Source organism: Cyanistes caeruleus, unplaced genomic scaffold, assembly GCF_971803275.1.
Source record: "Cyanistes caeruleus unplaced genomic scaffold, bCyaCae1.hap1.1 HAP1_SCAFFOLD_65, whole genome shotgun sequence".
In the NCBI taxonomy this organism is placed as follows: domain Eukaryota; kingdom Metazoa; phylum Chordata; class Aves; order Passeriformes; family Paridae; genus Cyanistes; species Cyanistes caeruleus.
Genome location: NW_028255884.1, coordinates 2,803,140 through 2,818,447, shown reverse-complemented (window position 1 = coordinate 2,818,447; position 15,308 = coordinate 2,803,140). Strand labels below are relative to the sequence as shown.

Genomic DNA, 15,308 nt, shown 5'->3' with positions numbered 1-15,308 from the left:
AGAGCCCGGCAGCTCCTGGCCCTGCAGGGCTGAGGCTTTTCCCCGTTGCTGGGCACAGACTGATGGAGCAGCACTGCTGAACACGGGCACACGCAGAGGGAGCAGAGCAGCTGCCTTTGCCCACCTGAAGCTCCAAGGCCAAACTCTGAGCAGGCACGGCTGCAAGAGACTCGCAGGCTCCCTGTTGGCTCTGCTGCCCCACTTGTGCCCGGCCCAGCTCTGCGGGAGGCAGAGGGAGAACAAGGGGCAGCTCCCTCCCAGCCCCAGCCCAGGGACCCCTCCAGCCCCGGGCCTTGGGCCACTGTCAGCACCCGCTGCTCCAGCCACCGCTTCTGCTGGCACTGACAGCAACAACCAAGCTGGGGCTGGTCCCCAGGGAGCAGCAGCAATGCCTGGATCTGATCCCTCAGCCTGGGGCAGCCCCCTGGGGGAACAGAGGGCACAGCAAGAGGGACAAAACCAGGCAGGGGCAGAGACTGGGAAGAGCCAGAGCTGGGAGCAGCAACAGCTGCTTCATTGCACTCCTGGAGAAAGCTCTTGGCTGGCTCAAAGCACTGAAAGGTGTGAAAGGCAGAGAGGAGGCCACACCAAACAATGCTCCTGTTTTCACACCCTCCTGTAATAAATGGAAATGAACTAAATTATAACTATTTGGAAAGTTGTTATTATTAGAAGCAATCAAGGGAATTGGTGTTACAAGGCAGATGTACCCCTCTACAGATGTTACATGTTAAAATTAAGGTACTGAATGTAGTTTTGAGATAAGAAATGTCCTAAGACAAAATCGACCTTGACGTGGATAAAGTTGGAATGACTTTAGGTATAGGGCCCGAAAATTATAAAATATAAGACTAATTAGTGGAGCACAATGCTCACTTACATAACACAACACTTAGTACACACACGCAGCCTGTGAGGTTATCCAGAGGACAACGAGGATGAGTGTAAGCCTTCGTCCAAAAGACCACCAAATGAAGACTTAAGACCCCTTAGCACCAAGTGAAGCATGCACCATGAAGAATAGTGATGTAGAATTAAAGAATCAGAAATACGATGAGACTTACTGGAAACATGAATGAATATGTATAAGTATACAGTATATAAGTTTAGTTTGAATTGCTTTATTTCATATGTGAGGGGGTTGAGAAGCCCTCTCCATACCCCAGTCAGTTTTGCTTATGCTTTAATCATAATTACTGGCAAGCTATATTCATATATATATTCATATATATATATGCATATGTATATATATATATATATATATATATATATATATGAATATATTCACTAAATTGTACTCTTTTACTAAATTGTATTCCTTCTATATCAAATTGCTATTCAATCCACTAAATTGTATTCTTTTATTAAATTGGATTCTTGTATTCAATTCCCTAAACTGTATCATTTTTTTTTCTTGTTATTAAACTGCTGTTAACACAATAGCCCTAGCTGTCCAAATTTCAATTTCATTTATGACACTGCCCTTGGGTGAGTTACAGCCACAGCGAGAGGGAGGAGGAGATGATCCCACCCATGGCTGCTGCTGGCTCCAGACATTTGCTGAGATAAAGCTGAGCCAGAGCTTCAGCATCTCCCCCAAAATCACAGAATCACAGAATGCCTTGGCTTGGAAGAGACCTTAAAGTTCATTTCATGCCACCCCCTGCCATGGCAGGGACACCTTCCACTATCCCAGGCTGCTCCAAGCCCCATCCAACCTGGCCTTGGACACTTCCAGGGATCCAGGGGCAGCCACAGCTTCTCTGGGCAAGCTCTGATCTCTGCCCAGGTGAGCAGGGACAGGAGCCGAGGGAACGGCTGGAGCTGGGCCAGGGCAGGGCTGGGCTGGAGATGAGCAAAAGCTTCTTCCCCCCCAGGGGGCTGGGGCAGTGCCCAGGCTCCCCAGGGAATGGGCACGGCCCCGAGGCTGCCGCAGCTCCAGGAGCCTTTGGCCAGCGCTGCCAGGGATGCACAGGCTGCGATTGTTGGGGTGTCTGTGCAGGGCCGGGGGCTGCACTCCATGATCCCAATGGGTCCCAGATGCCAGCTCAGCCCCTTGTGCAACTCTCACCCTTGGGCTCAGCCTTTGTGTCCCCTGGAGGCGCTGGCAGAGCTGATGGGGTGGGGCAGGAGCGGGGCAGCCCCAGCGTTCCCCTGGCAGTGACAGCACAGCCGGGCCAGCAGCCCCAGCGTTCCCCTGGCAGTGACAGCACAGCCGGGCCAGCAGCCCCAGCGTTCCCCTGGCAGTGACAGCACAGCCGGGCCAGCAGCCCCAGCGTTCCCCTGGCAGTGACAGCACAGCCGGGCCAGCAGCCCCAGCGTTCCCCTGGCAGTGACAGCACAGCCGGGCCAGCAGCCCCAGCGTTCCCTCCCTGGAGACGCTCCAAGGGAAGCGGCCAGAGCCGCGTCCAGTCAGCGGAACTGAGCGGCCACTGAGCACCCCCGGCCTGGGCTGCTGTGGATTCCTCTGCACACAGCTCGGGGAAGGTGCCCTTGGCCACCCCCACAGTGCCACAGACAAGTGTCACACACAGTTACACAGCTCTGCCCACAGCTCACAGGGGGAGTTAATTTAAAGAAACAAACAAGCACAGCGCCGGGAAGGTCTTTGTGCACCTGTGATAAACATGCCAGGAGACCAGCTCCTTTTAAAAAGGCCTTTATTAAGCAGCACAGCTCTGGGGTGGGGGCCCGAGGGGTCGCGCACACCGCCACTGCTCCCACTGGACACCGCAGAAGAGGAGGATTCGTGCAGCTCTGTCACTAGGGCAGAGCTGGGCCTTCCTTCCTCACGGGAGTCCCCGGGAAGACTCGTTCTTTTGGGCTCGTAGTCTAGGCTGTCATCCCAGTTGAGTCTCCTCGAGGTTATGTCAGCCCCTGGAAAGAAGCCAGGGGACTCCTCTGGGTCTTCCTTGTTAGATGGTGCTGGTTTTATTCCTTCCCTTTTGCGTGGCTCGTTGTTTTGGGGTTTTTTCCAGTCTGGGTGCATCCCATAAGTCTCTGGTCTCTCTCGTTTGCATAAAAGTCAGTATGTCATCTTCCTCCTCAGGACGGTACAGCAACTCAGGGCAGGGGTACAATGCTGGCATGTGGGAGTCTAGGAGCAGTGGGGGCAGTGCCTGGCTGAACACAGAACAAGAAACACAGGGTACAGCAACTTGGGAGAGGGGGCAGGGCCTGGCTGAACAAGGAACAAGAAATATGGGGTACAGCAATTTGCAACAGGGGTACAAGGGTAAGTAAACCTGGGACAGGGGTACAAGGTAAGTAAGGGGTTTAGAAACAGCAACTGTAACATATTATTCTTAACAATATCCCCCCTCTTATATTTTGATCGGGCTCTAGCCCGCATCAACCATTAACTTCTGGCTCTTGGGAATATTTATCTCTTAATTCTCGATATTGCTCATATATTTCCCTGGCAGTTTTGTGCTCTCGATCCTGACTTTGAGTCTCCATTAACATGATCCTGGCCTGCTTCTTATCTTTTATTTCAGGGATCTGGATGCTTGCTTGTGACTACTGTGGTAGTCACTGTCTTGATTAGGCAGGGGAGTAAACAGGGTAGGAACAAGAAACTTGCAAATGCACAAACAGCAATAAAGACTATTTTTTTTTCCACCACCCTCCCTTGAAGGACCAAAGGTCATTCCACCAGTCTGAGTTCACCAGAGGAGTCCATTCCTGGGTGCCCACATAAGCTATCTTTCGTATTTCTTTCGAGATATTTTTGATTACCTCACTCTTATCATCTATCTCCAGGCAACATTCAGAGGAATTAAACTTTCCACAAATGCCTCCTTCATCTGCCAATAGGTAGTCCACCGCCAGCCGAATCTGATAGACTACAGCCCTGGTTTGTGCCAATTGTGTGCTGATGTGGTCTAAAGCAAGGGCAGTTCTGTTTGACACCACTTCTAATACTGCCTGGAGACGGATGATTCGGTTTAACATATAGACTGGGGTACGATACCCCCAGGATCCATCCTGGGCCCACGTGGCCGGTCCATATGTCTTAATTATTTCCTCAGGGGTCCAGATCTTCCCCTTCCATTTCTGATTGCTTCCTAGGTCCATTACATGCCTCCTCTTTCGACTGCCTTTTTTTAAGTCATCATACAAGGGGACTCCCAAGTATGACCCTGATTCCTTAGGTAGGAGGAAAAAAGCAGGCTTTATTATCCCTATTGTGCAGCTTCCTGCCCAATCTCCTGGGAGGTGGGTATAGGCAGTGCTCCCACAAATTCAAAATAAATACTCAGGGGCCTTCCAGAAAGTGTCCTGTGTGTCTGTAGGATGTTCCCAGTATTTTGAGAGTTCTCTTAACCCCCAAAAAGGGTTTATTCCTTTTTCTGCGCACTCATACAGTTTGTACCCCTCATGATAAATACACCCCCTTTCCTTTCTCCCAGTGGCCCAGTACCTGTTTGGTTCTTGGGGGATCCACCTGCTACCTGAGTCTTTCACCGTCAGGTATCTTTTGCAGGCCATTTTTCCCACAGGGGTTTTGTATCTTCTTCCTGTCCTTTTAATGCATTCTTCCCCAATCACTCTTGCTTTCAGATCCCATTGTTCCTGTCCCCTGTTCCCTGTCTGGGGTTTTTGCTCAGTTAATTTCCACCTTAGAATGTCTAAAGGTGCCAGGCTGATCCCTTCCCAGGGCCAAATATCTGACATCTGGGTGTTCCCACATACCCAACAATTGGTTAAGTTTAACTCTCTGCTGATTCTCTCCATCAGGTCAATGAATAGGTTCTTACCTCGTGTTTCATCCAGATCACCTTTCCTTATCTTCAATTGTTTTTCTTTTATTACATCATTCAGTCCCTCCTGTTCAAAGCAGAGCCAGGATTCTCCTACAGGGCATTCTCCAAGCAGACGTTGCCTAAATGAGGCAGTATTTCTAGTAATCCAATGTCTTTCCTTCCTCCTGACAGGTTTCCAATTTGGTGTGATCAAAACAGGTGGGATTGATGTTTGTGTGGACCCTCATCAGTGATCCTAGATCCTCTCCATCATATAGGGGATAGTAGCACTTTGTACATGCTTCTCCACTGTCCCCTATCCCAAGGCTCACCAGCTGGACCAACATCAGTCCACCTAAGAGTCCGGTATGAGCTAGTTTTGTTTTAGGGAGCTTCATGGCTCACCTTCCCTGTTAGCCTCGCCCGGTCTTGCCTCTTAGGTTTTTTTTTGGGGGATCAGGAGAGATGGTATGGTCCTTCTCCTCCCACCTTCTTCTTTAATTTAGTTGCCTTTTTGGAGAATGTCCTGTGGGAGAAGTTAATGGGTGGGGTTTTCATTCAACCAACTTTGCTAACATCAAAATATTTTACAGCAACAACCACAAGAACTTTAAGAACACTCCCACTTAAACCAACTCACTCAGCAGAGTTCTGCAGTCTGTGTTTATATTCTTTCTCTCTCAGTCTGTTTCTGGCTGCCTCTTAAGAGTCACTCTTAGACTGGTAGGATCTGTAATGGCAGTCCACTTGGGAGAATTCGTGGGGGATTTTTCTGTGCCTTGTCCACAGTCAGGAGGAGGTGATACCGGTCCTTTTACACGTGAGACGTGAGTCCACCCCTTTTCTTGGGTCCGAATAGCAGCGTGGGTCACCAGCAGAACCTGGAAGGGACCTTCAAATTTCGGGGTTAAGGGGGTGTCTTTCCAGGATTTAATCAATACCCAATCCCCCGGATTGATCTGGTGGATGTTTGTGTCAAGTGGGAAGGTTTGGGGGAGATATCCTCTCTTTCTTAGGTTATTTAGGGTCCTTCCAATTGTCTCTAGGTACTTTTTAGCTATTTCTTCCCCTTCTATATAATCTCCAGTGCTGTAAGGGGTCATTAGAAAGGGGAGCCCAAACATCATTTCATATGGGGAGGCACCAAGGTCAGATCGTGGCCTGGTTCTGATTCTCAGGAGGGCGAGAGGCAAACACTTTAACCAGTTCATCTGGGTCTCAGCTATTAGTTTTGTTAACACATTTTTCAATGTCTTGTTCATACGTTCCACCCGACCCGAACTCTGGGGGTGCCATGGAGTGTGCAGTCTCCACTTTATTCCTAGAGCCTTTACAATGGCCTGTAAGGCTTGGGAGGTGAAATGGGATCCCCTGTCTGAGTCAATGGTATTCACTAGCCCATATCTGGGGATAATACTTTCCAGTATTACCCGGGCGACTTCTTCTGCTGTCTCTTTTTTTGTGGGGAATGCCTCTACCCAATGGGTTAGATGGTCAACTATCACCAATAGGTGTTTATATCCTTGTATAGGAGGCATTTCTGTGAAGTCTACTTGCACACTCTGGAATGGTCTCATGGCTAACTCTCTTCCCCCAGGTTCAGCCTTTCTCATTACTTTCTGGTTTACCTTCTGGCATATTACACACCCCTTTGTTATGGCCTTTGCTAGATCATAAACTCCCAAGCATAGGTTTTCCCTCAGAAAATGATCACACAACCCTTGGGTTCCCCAATGAGTCAGTTCATGTATCTCATTTAATATTTTCCGGGCTAAGGCCTTGTTCAGAAACTTTCGCCCATCTGAGGTTAACATTCCCCTTGTTCCCCTTGAGACAGTTCTAATTTTTTTATTACTTCCCACTCTTTCTTGGTAAATATTGGTTCCTTCTTTCCGTCCTCTTCAGTTACTACCTCATCTAGTTTAAAAACTTTTACTGATTCCTTTGGATCTAAGGCCACTTCTTTAGCTGCTTGGTCAGCAAGTCGGTTCCCTCTGCTTTCTAAGGAGTCTCCCTTCTGATGCCCCTTCGTGTGGACCACTGCAATCTCTGTGGGTTTGGTCAAGGACTCTAATACTGATTTAATCAGCCCTTCATGTGCCAGGTTCTTCCCTTTGGAGTTCAGGTAGCCTCTCTCCTCCCAGATCTTACCAAAGGTATGGACTATCCCAAAGGCATACTTTGAATCTGTATAGATGGTTCCTTTTTCTCTCTCTAGCAAGTCCAGACCCCTCTTTAGAGCATGAACCTCACAGCACTGAGCTGACCAACTGGGGGGTAGTCTCCCTTTTTCTAGGACCTCTAGTTTTCCTTCCCCTACCTCTATGACCACTGCATTCCCTGAATATCTTTTCCCCTCCACCACCCTGGAGGAACCATCAGTAAATAGTACCTTCCCATAGGGCAGGGGTACATCTCCCAGATCCTCCCTCACTTTCGTTTGGAGATTTACCAATTCTAAGCAGTCATGTTCTAATTCAGGCAGAGGCTCCCGTGACAAAAATTGTGCCGGGTTCAGGCCCTTGGAGGTTACTAGCTCCAAATTGCTAGTATCCATTAGGATGACTTCATATTTTAATATCCTGGCATTTGTCAGCCACTGCTGAGCCTTTCGGCTCAGGATTGTTTTTAAGTCATGTGGCGTGTGGACTCTGATCTTACCCTGTAGGGTTAGCTTTTGGGCCTCTTCTATTAAAATGGCAGCAGCAGCTATTGATTGCACGCAGGTGGGCCACCCACGAGCTACTGGGTCCAGCAGTTTGGATAGATAGGCTATGGGCTTACGACATCCTCCCCATTCCTGGGTCAGAACCCCATATACAGTCCCTTCTTCAGAGTTGACAAACAAATCAAATTCTTTCTTTAGGTCAGGCAGGCTTAAAACTGGTGCTGTGGACAGCTTAACCTTCAGCTGATTTAATTGCACTTCATCTTCAGCTGTCTACCTTATGGGTTCACAATCAACTAGCTTTTCATAAAGAAACTTGATGCTCTGGGTATATTGTTCTATCCATAGTTTGCAATATCCAAAAAGGCCTAAGAGTTTTCTTATGTCTCTCTTTGTTTTTGGTGCAGGTATGGCTAGAATGCCTGATACTCTCTCTGGGCTCAGTTCCTTACTGCCCTGTCTTATTATGTGTCCCAAGTAAATGACTTTGGGCTCTACAAACTGTAATTTATTCCGGGACACCCTTAACCCTTTGGTCCCCAAGAAGTTTAACAGCCGCACACTGGTTTTTCTTACCCTGTCTTGATCTTCCCCTGATATCAAGAGATCATCAACATATTGTAAAATTTGGATGTCACCTTCGGGATCAAATTGGCTCAGTAATTCTTCTAACGCTTGCCCAAAAAGGTTCGGAGACTCTGTAAAGCCTTGAGGCAACCGAGTCCACCTTAGCTGTTGTTTTCTTTTCTTTTCAGGATATTCCCATTCAAAGGCAAACCAATCACGGCATTCTTCTGCTAGGGGACATGCCCAGAATGCATCCTTTAGATCGATAACTGTGAACCAAACATGTTCATTGGGTACTTGACTCAGGAGGGTGTATGGATTCGACACCACTGGGTGCCTGGTAACAGTCCTCTTATTCACTTCCCTCAGGTCTTGGACTAACCGGTACTTCCCTTCTGCTTTTTTAACAGCCAAAATCGGGGTGTTATGGGGGGACATGCATGGCTCTAAAATGCCTTCTGCCAGCAGGTGATCAATAACTGGGGCCAATCCTTTTCTGCTCTCTAGGGACATTGGGTACTGCCTGATCCTGATAGGAGGGGTTTTCTTCTGGATTTCAATCTTTATTGGGGAAATATCTAAATATCCAAACTTCCCTTCTTCCGCCCAAACCTCAGAGTTATTCTCTTCTATATCTTTGGTTGTTAGCTTCATCATATGGACCACCATTTTTCCGTTCACTGGTATTACTCCCACTCCCAGTTGTACCTGCAAGTCTCTTCCCAGCAAGTTAGTCTCTAAGTCTGGTAGGTACACAAAGTCTGCATAGCACTGCCGAGAATTTCCTTTCACTTCAACATTTTTTATCACAGGAGCCATGAAGGGTTTTCCCTCAGCTCCTGACACTTCACAAACTTTGTTGCTTAAAAACATTCCAGTTGGGAGCTTGTTCAAACTTGAACGGTCTGCTCCCGTGTCTGCTAAAAATTCTACTTCCTCACTCTGGGGACCTACCTCAAGGTTTACCAGGGGCTCTTCTCGGTGTTTCATCGGGTCCCCTATTACATATAGCCCCTGACACCCCTAATCACGACTTTCCTCTCCCCTTAAGATTTTCTCCATGACATCCTGCTCTCTAGCTATTTCCTCATCCAGGGATAATTTCTTGCAGTCTCTTTTGAGATGTCCAGTCTCTCCACAGTAGTAACACCTCCCACTCACTCGAGAGTTCCTAGGGTTGGTCCATGGAGACATAACCGATTTCTTCCTATCTCCCTCAAACTGGGACTTTGGCTTTCCATCACTTTGTTGATTCCTATCTGTCTGATCCTTGTCTGCCCTAACAATCTCCCGGGCCACCGCCACCATGAGCTTTGTCCTTGTCTTCGTCTTCTCCTCTTCTCTCCTCAAGTAGACTTTTAGAGCTTCTTTTAATAGCTCATTGATCCCCTTTTCTTGCCAGTCCTCTAGTTTTTCAAGCTTCCTCCTGATATCAGGCCAGGACTTAGTCACAAACTGCACTTTTAATAACACCTGGCCCTCAGGGCTGTCAGGGTCTATGTTTGAATACAGCTGAAAATTTCTCCTCAACCTATTCAACCAGGTGGCTGGAGTCTCGTCCTTCTCCTGGGTCCCATCAAAGGCTAGTTTTGTGTTATTACCCCGGGGAACTGATTCCTTAATACCCTTCACTATTAGGGACCTGTAGTCCCTCATGTTCCGCCTTCCCTCCTCCCTGTTAGGATCCCACCCTGGATCTACTTGTGGGAGTTTATATTCTCCTGGGAGTCCTGATCTATTCTCCCTTTCCCAGATTCGTATCCCCGCAGTACGGATCATGGCTACCTCTTCAGGGTTAAATAAGATGTTTAAAATAGAGTTTAACTCCCCCCAGGTGTAAGTATTTGGACCCAGGAACTGGTCTACCTGGTTGGCTATCCCTACTGGGTCTTCAACTAAGTTCCCTAGCTCTTTCTTGAATCCCCGGACTTCTGAAGCTGTCAATGGGGCATTGACAGACCCTACCCCTCCAGCTACTCCTCCCATAGGGACTTCTCTCAGGGGAAGGAGCTTAGTTGTCTTAGATCGTGTGTGACAGTAGGGTCCATCTCCAAAATCTTGTTCTTGACTAGGGGTGGGAGTCCTAGGGAGCTGCTGGTTGTTAGGAGGAGGAGGATTGGTATTAAATTTGGGGGTACTCAGCTCCCAGTTGGGAGGGGGCAAAGGGACAGTACTAGGCGAGGGAGAAGAAACTTGGTCTGATGTAGGGGTTTCTGGAGGTAAGGGGGAGATAGGAAGTAGATTAGAAAGGACTGGGGCCACCAACGGTGGTGGGATTGAGGAAAAGGGTATCGGGATAGTAGAGGAAGCTGAAGATGTGGAGGGGGATTGGTTTGGGCAGAAAGGGTTTGAATCGGGTGTACAAGGGTTTTGTGGGGGTGATGCAGAAGGGGAAAAGGTCGGGGAATTGGGTGAAGAAGTCTGGGGTGCTGTTGGGTATGTAGGAGGAGGGGGTAGATGATCTAGGGGGTCCCATTTACTACCTGTTTCGCTAGCTTCTTTTTCTTGCTTCTTACTTTCTTTCCCTTCCCCCTTCTCTTCCTTCAACTTACATACTTTCACCATCTCTGTGTCTGCTCTTTGTTTCAGCCACAAGGCTGCATAACTGATCTCTTCTGGACTTGAGCCTCTTCTGGTTTTCAGATACTGGTACAGTTGGGAGCACATCCAAGGATCTTTAGTACCATACCAAGGCCACTGTCCTTGTATCTCTAGTTTGGGCCAGACCTCTATACAGTAATGGATCATCTTGATCCGGTCCAGGCCCTTGGTGGCCTCTTGTGCATCCCAGCAATTTAACATTTGCCCTAGTGGGCTATCGGGGGGAATGGTTCTGGTGGCCTCTTCATTCCCCTTGGGACTTACTCTCTTACTTAAACACTGTCCCATTGCTCCTCCTACCTCTGGACCTTCACTTAAAACTTACGGTGCCTTTTCCCGAATAAAACTGGAACTGACAGACAACACAACTTCCAACCAACTTAAAACTGGCTCTTACTTAAATTAAACTTTATAAAGGTGCTCCTACTCAAACTGAAAATTTCTAATGACGGACAACTAACCTTTCAAACCTCAACAAAAACTCACACTCTAGGAACTCACTCTCTCCTCCTTTCACACTAGGGAATGCACTCAATCTTCTCACACAAGAATCCACACCCTTTCTTACACTCGGCCGGCCTTCCACTCACACTTTGAATTTTCTGGGGCTTGCAGTCTCCGCTTGCCCCGGGGGTTAGGTCCCAGCGGGGCTTGCAGGTTCCGCTTGCCCCTCCCTACACCCCAATCCCGTTCCCCTCGCGCCTCGCCTCCCTGACCCCCTTGCCAGCGAAGACTATGAGCACTCCTGGGTCGACGTCGAGGGGACCCTAGCACTAGACGCTCCTGGGACCTTCCCCCGTCCCTGTCTCAGTGCCGTCCACAAGATTTGGTCAGCAGGGCTCACCCCAGAACCCCCTGCCCCTCCGCTCCCTGACTATCCCCCTTCCCCAGTGAGAATAGCTTCTGCGCGAGGGCTGACTGTAAGTGAGTGGTGGGAGAATTCCCCCTTGCCTCCTAGCCGCTCCGCCCACCAGGGAATGGCTTCGGCTAAGGGATGCGTGAGTGTATTACTCTAGCTGCCTCGCCCGCCCGCGCAGACTACCTGCCCCTGTGCTCTCCGGCAGCAGGTTAACGACCTCCCTTCTCAGGAACCCCCTGAGCCGAGACTGAGCCGCGACAACTAGAGCCTTTCAGCACGTCCTGTGTCACAGACCCTGGGAAGCGAGGGCCTTTCGCTGACCGCCTGGTGCCGGTAGGGCCTGGGGACCCCCAATTCCAATTCCCCGGTCAGGTCGTCTGAGTACCCAAGCGGGGGGGGTGTGTTCACTCACACCGAACCTAGGCACCCCCACACACCACCCCGGGAGTTACCTAGATTGCCTGCGTGTGACTCTCACTCACCTAGGCCTTCCACACGCCCGGAGCAGCCTAGGCCGTTTAGCCCTTTTCAGTAGAGGGGCCTACCCCTATGTGCGCCACTCACTCTCTTAGGTACCCTCTGCGCACTCAGAGGGGGGCTTTTATCCCCAGGAGACGCCTCACTCGTTTCTCTGGGCCCAAGTGAGCCTCTTTCGCTTCCTGCCGTTCCCGGCCGGCCCCCTCGCGGGAGTCCGGAACCGCGGTACTGGGCAGTCCGCACTCGCCCCGGGGGTCTGAGCTGCCAGCCCCCGTCTCACTCACACATCCACTCACTCGCCTCCTACTCCCGCCACCGGTGGCTTACCCAATCCGGCGCTCTTCTGCGATGTCAATCCCAGGCTGTTCTTCTGGGTCCGGTATAGCCAGCTGTCCCCCGGAGGCCCAATAGGGTGGGCGGCCGTCCCGTCCCTGGTCCTCTTCAGGGCGTGGCTATCCCGGACGAGCCCCCAAGCTGTGATAAACGGGCCAGGAGACCAGCTCCTTTTAAAAAGGCCTTTATTAAGCAGCACAGCTCTGGGGTGGGGGCCCGAGGGGTCGCGCACACCGCCACTGCTCCCACTGGACACCGCAGAAGAGGAGGATCCGTGCAGCTCTGTCACTAGGGCAGAGCTGGGCCTTCCTTCCTCACGGGAGTCCCCGGGAAGACTCATTCCTTAGGGCTCGTAGTCTAGGCTGTCATCCCAGTCGAGTCTCCTTGAGGTTATGTCGGCCCCTGGAAAGAAGCCAGGGGACTCCTCTGGGTCTTCCTTGTTAGATGGTGCTGGTTCTATTCCTTCCCTTTTGCGTGGCTCGTTGTTTTGGGGTTTTTTCCAGTCTGGGTGCATCCCATAAGTCTCTGGTCTCTCTTGTTTGCATAAAAGTCAGTATGTCATCTTCCTCCTCAGGACTGTACAGCAACTCGGGAAAGGGATACAGTGTTGGCATGTGGGAGTCTAGGAGCAGTGGGGGCAGCGCCTGGCTGAACAAGGAACAAGAAATACGGGGTACAGCAATTTGCGACAGGGGTACAAGGTAAGTAAACCTGGGACAGGGGTACAAGGTAAGTAAGGAGTTTACAAACAACAACTGTAACATATTATTCTTAACACTTCTCCTCTGCTCCAGAGGGTGCTCGAGTGCCCACAGGGAGCCCCTTCCTGGATCCCATGGAACGGGTGAGGGCTGGGGTGATGCAGGGCCGTGATGTCACAAAGGGGTTAAGCTCTGGTGTGATGCAGGGCCGTGATGTCACACAGCTGTCCTGGCCACAGCACTGTGACATCACCACGCCAGCCCTATATAAACCGGGCCAGCCCCCACAGCTGCCAGTGCAGTCGCCATGGGACGTGCCGTAGCCATGGGTGACGGTGGTGTCCTGATGCCTGCCCTTGTCCTGCTGCTGGCCGCTGTGGCTGGCTGCTGGGCCGGTGGCCACTGGCAACCACGGAGGCGGCAGACGAGGAAGCGCCCCAGGGTTAGGCCCAGAGGCCCATGGAGGAACCGAGCAGCCCCTGAGGCTCCCAGGTTCTCCAGTCCTCGGGCCACCCCTCGCCGGTGGCCAGGTGCTCCCGCAAGCCCTCTGGAGAGCTCCTGCAGCTGCGGTCCCTGCATGGCAGTGGCCCAAGAGCTGCAGGAAGGGATGATCCGGCACTGGGCACACAATGGGACATCTGTACCGCTCTACTTTGGGATGTGGCTGGTGTTGTGGAAAGAACTGGAGAAGCTGATGAGGTGAGGCCACCTGCCCTGCTGTGGCTCGCCCAGCTTCTCCAGAAGCCGCCATCCCTTCAGGAGCCTGCTCCCAGCAAGATTGACCATCCTTGGGAGAGCCTCAAGCCTTGCAAGGATGGCACAGCAGAGAAGACCCGCCGTCCGTGCAAGAAGCTCAGGCGGTCAGAGAACGTCCATGGTGCCAGGAGCCTCCGCTATCTCTGACAGCCTCCATCCCTAAGAGAGGCCGTATGGCACTGCACAGCTTGCGGCGTCCTGCACCGGGACATCAAGCCAGAGAACCTCCTCGTCAACCCAGAGACTGGCGACATGAAGCTGATCGACTTCGGTTGCGGCACCTTCCTCCAGGAGCGGGCCTTCACACAGTGTGCCAGTGAGCCCAGAGCGCGGGCCCTGCTCCCAGTGCCAGGCACTGCACAGCCCCATTCCCTCCTGGGCCGCGGGGTGCGGCATTCAGCCGGCTGCCGGCTGCCCTGTGGCACGGGGCAGGTGCTGTGCCCCAGGAGCCGGCTGCCGGCCCTGCCGACAGAAAGGGGCTGCAAAAGCCGGGCCCTGGGTCCTCGGCTTGGCAGGCCCACAAGGCCTTGGGCTGCTCCGCTGGCGTTGTCAGCCTTGCAGAATGGATTCTTGGCTTTGGCCCATTGTCAGGGGGAGGCAGGCACGCCTTGGGGGGAAGTTGTGGCCATGGCTGCAGCCCCTGCCTCTGGCAGGAGGCTGGCACCAGGCTCTGGAAGGCAGCAGCCTGCGCCTGAGCAGCGCCGCCCGTCTCCCCTAGGAACACGCACGTACTGCCCGCCCGAGTGGATCGGCCTGCGCTGCTACCACGGCGATGGAGTGACCATCTGGTCCCTGGGCGTGCTGCTGTTGGAGATGGTGTGCGGGTTCCTGCCCTTCGAGAACGAGCGTGACACCGTGTTGGGGCAGCTCTTCTTCCCGCAGGAGGTCTCTCCAGGTTGGTACGTGGCCTGAAGCAGGCAGGCTTTGGCAGGTGGCACCGCGCAGCCCAGCCCGGCACTCCCGCAGCTGCGTGGGACGTCCATGTGCCCTCAAGGGCCGGCTGCAGCAGGTGGCCCGTGGCAGGCTGGGTGTGGCACGCTTGGCTGAAGGAGGGGACGCTTGTCCTGCCGTGCCGCTCTCCCGCCAAGGGCAGCTCCCAGCACACGCAGCGTGGCCCGGCTTCTGCAGGCGCCGGGAGCAGCTGGGCAGGAGCCTTCTGCAAGTGAGCGCCGCTTTCTGCCTTCTCTCCCCAGAGTGCAAACATCTGATCTGCTGGAGTTTGTCCAAGCACCCCATGGACCGGCCGGTGCTGGAGCAGATCTTCTACCACCCTTGGGTGTTGGGCAGGCATTTCTGATGCCTTGGTGCAGCCTCTGCAGCACCCAGTTCCCGTGTCCCACGCAGGACTGAGGGCCCAGGAAATAAAACAACCCAAAACCCACTGCGGGCCTGGAACTTTTGTCCTGGATAGCAAATTCAGCTAAGGGAACCTCTTAGCAAAAGGGGTAATCAGAGTGTTCCCCTCAGACTTTGTCAAGCTTTTGGTGCCTTTCCTCCAGGTTGTCCCTCAAAATCAGAGGGGGGTGGAGCCTGCACCAGTCCCCCCAAATCGGTGGGAGACAGAGACTACTCCCAGGCCCCTCAAAACTGGAGGAGGATGG

The 15,308-nt window shown here is 51.9% G+C and overlaps 1 long non-coding RNA gene across 1 annotated transcript; it reads right to left on the bottom strand.

The window, feature by feature from the left end:
- Window positions 1-4,526: 4,526 nt before the first annotated feature.
- Window positions 4,527-12,994, bottom strand: LOC147647181 (uncharacterized). Its single transcript, XR_015281651.1, has 2 exons — window positions 12,245-12,994; window positions 4,527-5,637 (listed from the first exon to the last, which is right to left on the bottom strand). It is a non-coding gene; the product is annotated as an uncharacterized LOC147647181 (long non-coding RNA).
- Window positions 12,995-15,308: the final 2,314 nt, after the last annotated feature.